Source organism: Cebus imitator, unplaced genomic scaffold, assembly GCF_001604975.1.
Source record: "Cebus imitator isolate Cc_AM_T3 unplaced genomic scaffold, Cebus_imitator-1.0 Scaffold87, whole genome shotgun sequence".
In the NCBI taxonomy this organism is placed as follows: Eukaryota; Metazoa; Chordata; class Mammalia; order Primates; family Cebidae; genus Cebus; species Cebus imitator.
The window spans coordinates 4,803,434-4,808,825 of record NW_016107402.1 but is presented as its reverse complement, the minus strand read 5'-3'; the positions used below and the strand labels follow the sequence as shown (position 1 = coordinate 4,808,825).

The 5,392-nt window shown below is 50.2% G+C and overlaps 1 long non-coding RNA gene across 1 annotated transcript; it reads left to right on the top strand.

The window, feature by feature from the left end:
• The first annotated feature begins 2,493 nt into the window (after positions 1-2,493).
• LOC119472134 lies at positions 2,494-4,550 on the top strand. Its single transcript, XR_005201245.1, has 2 exons — positions 2,494-2,645; positions 4,319-4,550. It is a non-coding gene; the product is annotated as an uncharacterized LOC119472134 (long non-coding RNA).
• The last annotated feature ends 842 nt before the right edge of the window (positions 4,551-5,392 follow it).

Here is a 5,392-nt window from a genome sequence, read left to right as displayed (position 1 = left end):
ACCCAAGAAGCAGAGGTTGCAGTGAGCTATGATCGCACCATTGCACTCCAGCCTGGGTGACAAGAGCAAAACTCCATCTCAAAAACAAAACAAAACAAAACAAAAAGGCCAGGCACGTGGCTCATGCCTGTAATACCAGCACTTTGGGAGGCGGAGGTGGGCAGATCACGAGGTCAAGATATCAAGACCATCCTGGTCCATATGGTGAAACCCTGTCTCTACTAAAAAGACAAAAAAAAATTAGCTGGGCATGGTGGCATGCACCTGTAATCCCAGCTACTTGGGAAGCTGAGACAGGAGAATCCCTTGAACCCAGGAGGCGGAGGTTGCAGTAAGCTGAGATCACACTACTGCACTCCAGCCTGGGTGATAGAGTGATACTCTGTCTCAAAAAAAAAAAAACAAAAAACTTTTAAGTAGCAAGTGACATATGGTCACTTATTATAGAAAATTTAAAAATGTAAAACTTCAGGTTTAAAACAAATCACCTGGTTGGGAGTGGTGGCTCACGCCTGTAATCTCAACACTTGTAGGAAGCCAAGGTGGGTGGATTACTTGACATTAGGAGTTCGAGACCAGCCTGGCCAACTTGTTGAAACCCTGTCTCTACTAAAAATGCAAAGATTAGCTGGGTGTAGTGGCGCATGCCTGTAATACCAAGTACTCCAGAGGCTGAGGCAAAAGAATCACTTCGAATGGGAGGAGGGGGTTACAGTGAGCCAAGATCACACCACTGCACTCCACCCTGGCGAAAGAGTGAGACTCAGTCTCAAAAAAATAAAAAAAAAATTTAAAAATAACTAAAACAAATCACCTATAATTCAATCTCCCAAGATCATCTTTGTGGCTCTCAGCCATCAGCATCTGCCGTTGAGTCACCCTGGTCCCAGTCACTCAAGATGCTAACGGACTGATGTCTCAGGGAGAAAAAGAGGCTGAAGAATGGGACATGCAAGTGTGTCTGGCTTGTCCCCAGCAGAGAATTTTATGAGCAAAGCATTTCAGTGACTTTTAAAAGGTAAATCAGGCCAGACATGGTGGCTCATGCCTGTAATCCCAGCACTTTGGGAGGCAGAGGTGGGCAGATTGCTTGAGCCAAGGAGTTCAAAAATCAGCCGGGGTAACACGGAGAAACTCCATCTCTACTAAAAATACAAAATATTAGCTGGGCGCGGCGCTGTAGTCCCAGTTATTCAGGAGGCTGAAGCAGAGAGTCGCTTGAACCCAGGAGGCAGAGGTTGCAGTAAGCCAAGATCTCACCACTGCACTCCAGCCTGGGTGACAAAGCAAAACTCCATCTCAAAAACAAACAAATAAACAAAACCTGTTCGTGCCTCAGTTTCCTCATTTATTTATTTATTTATTTATTTATTTATTTTTTTTTTTGAGACGGAGTTTCGCTCTTGTTACCCAGGCTGGAGTGCAATGGCGCGATCTCGGCTCACCGCAACCTCCGCCTCCTGGGTTCAGGCAATTCTCCTGCCTCAGCCTCCTGAGTCGCTGGGATTACAGGCACGCGCCACGATGTCCAGCTAATTTTTTGTATTTTTAGTAGAGACAGGGTTTCACCAAGTTGACCAGGATGGTCTCGATCTCTTGACCTCGTGATCCACCCGCCTCGGCCTCCCACAGTGCTGGGATTACAGGCTTGAGCCACCGCGCCCGGCCAGTTTCCTCATTTATAAAATGGAAATAACAGAACCTACCTCAGGACTGGTTGAGGGAGAAATATGCCACGTGAGGTGCTTAGAATAGGGCCTGCATTAGCTGCTATTACTGTTGTTACTCTGTCCCACTGTCCCTTGCTCTCTCCCCTAGGACACACCCCAGCTGCCTGACCGTGGAGCCCCTGCTTCTAACCCCTCTGGCAGTGTCTAAAGGCAAAAGGCCATGGCAGAGCGTCTCCTCAGACATCCTCCTTGTTTCATAAGGAGGTTCGGGACCGTTCCAGAAATGCCTTCTGTCTCATTGACTAGAACTGGATTCTATGCCTGCCCCTAAACAAATAGAGGCAGAGAGGAATGGGGATACCACATGTACACACACCTGACCCAGTGCAGGGCCCTGTGCCCATAGACTGGTGCTTCTCAGGCTCTGGGAGCCTCAGAGTCACCTGAGGGTTTAAAAAAAACAACTTCCAACAAATAAACAAATAACCAATTTTCAGGCTGGGCGTGGTGGCTCATGCTTGTAATCCCAGCACTTTGGGAAGCCTAGGATCACCGGAGATCAGGAGTTTGAGACCAGCTTGGCCAACGTGGCAAAACCCAGTCTCTACTAAAAGTACAAAAATTAGCTGGGGTGGGCTAGACACCTGTAATCCAAGCTACTCAGGAGGCTGAGGCAGGAGAATCACTTGAACTCGGGAGGCAGAGGTTGCAGTGAGCTGAGATTGCACCGCTGCACTCCAGCCTGGGCAACACAGCAAGACTTGGACTCAAAAAAAAAAAAAAAAAAACTTCCAGGTTCCACCACCAGAGGCTTTGGTAGGTCTGAGATGGGGTCAAATCTGCATTCCTCACAAGTTTCCAGATGAGCTGACGCTGCTGGTTCAGGGACCCCACTTTAAGAATCCCAGCATGGAAGAGAAGAAAAGATATAACCCTGTCTGCACCCGCTGACTCCTCCCGAGAGACTGGCATAAGGTGAGTGCCAGCCAGACGTGGCCGTCACCGTGGCTGCACAAAGCCTCCGAGGTTTCTGCCAGCTCTGGGGGCTCATGTGCTCATGGCCGCTGTACTGCTTTTGCAGATTCCTTGCAGCTGTCGCCTTTATTTCTGCCCTGGAGTTGACCCAAATAAGGGGCAAGAACTGCAGGACATTTTTCCCTGCACCCAGAACAACTGAAGGTATAAGGCTGTTAAGCTGTTGTGTGAGCAGGATTTTCCTAAAGACACAGCACACAGGGAGAAAAACAGAAGTCACCTTCCTGAGGCCGCCCCATGCTTGGGTTCTGAGGCTCTTTGCTCCCTCCCCACCTCCTCTTTTCCTTCCTCCTCTCCCCCCTGGGGCAACCTGAACAACTTGGCTCTCTCCCCGCTCTTCTCCCTTCTCTGCAACTCAGCTGTAGTCCTGCCTGAGGCCAAACCCTTGAACAGGGAGACAGGGCTGGAAAGTTGTGGAAATCCCCATGTGTGAGCCTATGACGAGGATGCTGAGGCTGAGCCCCAGCCTGGGGGAGGGGGTGCCCTGATCTGAGCAGACCCTGAGGGCAGACAGGAGGCAGCCAAGGCCTGGAGCTGGGTGCCACTAACCACCTCTACCCCGGAGGTTGTGGGATGCTTGGGAGGAAGGATAGGGCTGGGCTTCGGGTCTGCGCTACTTTGGTCCCGAGATGGAGTCTAGGAACATTTGTGGGGATGCCAGGGATTCTGTAGCAGTAGGACAGGGACGGCGAGTGGGGGGGTCCCTCTCACTTCTTCAGCTCTCAAGATCGCTTACAACAGACTCCAGTCGAGATTGCGCCATTGCCCTCCAGCCTGGTGACAAAGCAAGACTCTGTTTCAAAAAAAAAAAAAATAAATAAAATAAAATAAAAGAAATCACTGAGGCCGGCCAGGCACGGTGTCTCACACCTGTAATCCCAGCACTTTGGGAGGCCGAGGTGGGCAGATCACCTGAGGTCAGGAGTTCGAGACCACCCTGGCCAACATGGTAAAACCCTGTCTCTACTAAAAATATAAAAAATTAGCCAGGCATGGTGGCGTGCACCTGTAATCCCAGCTACTTGGGAGGCTGAGGCAAGAGAATTGCTTGATCCTGGCAGGCAGAGGTTGCAATGAGCCGAGATCGCCCTGCTGCACTCCAGCCTGGGCAACAGAGCGAGACTGTCTCAAAAAAAAAAAAAATTACTGAGGCTGGTTGGGTGCGGTGTCCCACTCCTATAATCCCAGGACTTTGGGAGGCCAAGGTGGGTGGATCTCTGAGCCCAAGAGTTCCAGACCAGCCTGGCCAACATGGTGAAAACCCTTCTCTACACAAAATACAAAAATCAGCCAGATGTGATGAGGTGTGCCTGTAGTCCCAGCTATGTGGGAGGCTGAGGTGGGAGGATGGCTTGAGCCTGGGAGGTTGAGGCTGCAGGGAGCCAAGATGGTATCACTGCACTCCAGCCTGGGCAACAAAGTGAGACCCTGTCTCAACAGAAAAAGAAAGAAAGAAAGAAAGAAATTTGGAGGCTTTTAAGCCTCAGAGGCAGAGAGCCTGCTGACTCCTTGAGGTGCTGAGAGGTACCAGTTTTGGGGATTGGAGTTTAGAAAACTCAAGGAGGACAGTATCTTTCTAAGGCAGTTTGATTTTTTGATTTTTACCTTCTCAGGTACAGGAAAAGTGACCGTTTCCTTCTCTGTGAATTTCCCACGGATTCCAAGGGGCACAGACAGACCCTGACAGGGTGAGGACCCTCTTGGCTGTCAGCTTATTCTGAAATTTGAATTTCCAATTCACCTAGAGGAATCCAGAGGGGAAGGTTGTTATTTATAACCATGGCTTCCTTCTAAGGAAAGTAGATCCTGCTTCATTAAATAAAAGGCCCTTTTGTTCTTAAAAGGCCTTTACTGGGTTTGGCTTGGCAGCCTGGTTTGGGAAGAGCAGGGGGGACTTGGGAGAACTGAATTGCCTGGTCTGATGTATGAGAACTGGAAGCCCCTGGGGCACCGAGGCAGGGGCTGAAGGAGGGAGGGGGGTAGATGGGTGCCAGCAGATGGGAGCAGCAGCCCTGCGTGGGCAGGGCTGGAGGATGCCTGAGAAACCAGTTTGTCAGAGCAGGGACGTCCCAGTGCCACTTTCAGTCGTGTACTAAGCCGCCTCTATAACTCTTCCAGGGACCCACAAATCTTCAGTGAAATTCTGCTTACAGAGCAGTCTGGTATTCACAGTTTCTTGGGAGAAGAAACGGGCTGCATCTACATTTGAGTCAATTCCAGGGCAGAAATAAAGGGAACAGCTGCTAGAATTCAGCAGAAGCCGGAAATCAGAGGCACACAATTGTAAGCCTGAGAAATTGCAGAAGCCTTGTGGAAAGTAAGGGATGGGGTCTGAGCCAACTCTATTTCAATCCCAGTGGGCTGGCAGACCCTAGCTACCAACCATGGGTCCTGCTTGGAGGCAGACATTTGCCCCCTGCTTCCTTGCTAAAAGAAGCTAGTTTTGTTCCAGTGGGAGGACAATGTACTAACTACCCCCAGGTGGATGGTGACTGGGATAATTACATTTGATCCACTCCCATCGGCTGGTAGTTGGGTTGGGGAGAAGCATGAGACCCCGTTCTGGCCAATGAAATAGGAGGGGGAATCTGCTGGGGGCTCCTGAGGAGAATTTTCCTCCTCTAATAAGAAGAGATGTCTTAGGAGGAGCCCTGCCCGAGCCTCCCTTCCTGAGATGCTGCCCGTGA